Source organism: Salvelinus sp. IW2-2015, unplaced genomic scaffold (assembly GCF_002910315.2).
Source record: "Salvelinus sp. IW2-2015 unplaced genomic scaffold, ASM291031v2 Un_scaffold3754, whole genome shotgun sequence".
Taxonomy (NCBI): Eukaryota; Metazoa; Chordata; class Actinopteri; order Salmoniformes; family Salmonidae; genus Salvelinus; species Salvelinus sp. IW2-2015.
This window is the reverse complement of record NW_019945029.1, coordinates 28,782-30,464: the sequence shown is the minus strand read 5'-3', so window position 1 is coordinate 30,464 and position 1,683 is coordinate 28,782. Positions and strand designations below refer to the sequence as shown.

The following is a 1,683-nucleotide window of genomic DNA, read 5'->3' as shown; positions in this document are numbered from 1 at the left end:
TCCACTGCGCTGCCATCTTCCACTGCCTGCCTCCGGTGGCCTCTCTGTCGCCATGGAGCACCCCTCCCCAGGTGCTACTCCATCGTCCTCACCCCCATGTCCCCGTCACTCGCCTCTGGTTGCCTCCGCTCCGCTGTGGACCCCCCCTTCTCCGTGCACTCTCCCACCCTCGGGTAAGTCCTCTGGCTCCCACTCCACCTTCAGTGCTCACACACCTCTGCGGGTACAGCAAACCAACAGCAACGTAAGCTTCATTGACCCCATATCCAAAGCTAGAGTCGCTGCATTTTAAATGAATCCACTGCACGCATTCCAAACATTCCAAAGCTTTGCTGTTACTCTTTATCCACCGTTTGCAAGAGAAGCATGGGTGCATAGGCCGTTTGATGGGGTTCGTGATAAAGTGAGGTCCGGGGATTGATGGATATCACCCGATAAGAGCAGGCATAGAGTTATTATAAGATCTCCACCATTAATTTGCGATTTCAGACTGGATTTCGATGATCGTTTTTGGTTTATGCCAAGGTGCTATGAAAGTTGGTATATAACATTCCTTCCAGATCCGAAGTGCTGGATGCCATCAAAAGTGTTTGCATGACTGAGAAGTTGCTGAGAATTTACTTTACTCTTCTTTCTTCATCAAAATAGCAGATGCAATTATTTCCAGTAACATTTAAAACAAACACATAAAGTAAAAGTGCTGCCACACTTGCCGTCGCCATCTTGTTGCTCTCTCCTCAGATTCTTCGAGAAGCCATTTCATAGCATGCATTATGTAAAGGTAGATATGTAGGGTGGAATTGGATTGGGACACAGTCAACGTTGTTTGCATAGCCACCCCTGCAAATCAAATGAAATAATTTACATACTGGCCCTTCCAAAAATCAAAAACAGGAATAATACACAATGAGAATGCTAAGTTTGCTTTATACACGGGGTACCAGTACTGAGTCCACGTGCAGGGGTATGAGGTAGTTGAGGTAGATATGTACACATTACTGTAGGGAGGGATGAAGTGACTAGACAACATAGAGATAATAAACAGTAAATAGCAGTATACTGTAGGTAGGGATAGTGACTAGTCAACAGGATAGATAATAAACAGTAGCAGCAGGGTATGTGATGAGTCAAAATAGTTAGTAAAAAATGGTCAATGCAGATAGTCTGGGTAGCTATTTGGTTAACTATTTAACTAACTATTTAGCAGTCTTAAGGCTTGGGGTAGAAGCGGTTCAGGGTCCTGTTGGTTCCAGACTTGGTGCATCGGTACCACTTGTTTGTGCTGAAAACGTCTATGACTTTGGTGGCTGGAGTCTTTAACAATTTTTAAGACCTTCCTCTGATACCGCCTACTATATAGGTCCTGGATGGCAGGGAGCTTGGTCGGCCCAGTGATTTACTAGGCCACAACCCTTTATAGCGCCTTGCGGTCGGATGCCAAGCGATGATGCAGCCAGTCAAGATGCCTTTGACTTTTAGAGGATCTGCCAAATCTTTGAAGCCTCCTGAGAGGGAAGAGGCGTTGTCGTGCCTATTCACGACTGTGTTGGTGTGTGTGGACCATGATCATCTGTCTAACAAACAAAGAACTTTGCCTTCTGCAGGCCCAGGCATGGATCGAAGCTGGCGAGACATTCTACGATGTCATCATCACAGACGAATCAACCCTTGAGCAATTTACAG

General features: G+C 45.9%; 1 long non-coding RNA gene across 1 annotated transcript in view; it reads left to right on the top strand.

The window, feature by feature from the left end:
- Positions 1-1,105, top strand: part of LOC139026023 (uncharacterized) — a 2,589-nt gene extending 1,484 nt beyond the window's left edge. Inside the window, exon 2 of the long non-coding RNA XR_011477732.1 lies at positions 1,046-1,105. This is a non-coding gene — a long non-coding RNA (uncharacterized lncRNA). The remainder of the gene's footprint in view (positions 1-1,045) is intronic.
- Positions 1,106-1,683: the final 578 nt, after the last annotated feature.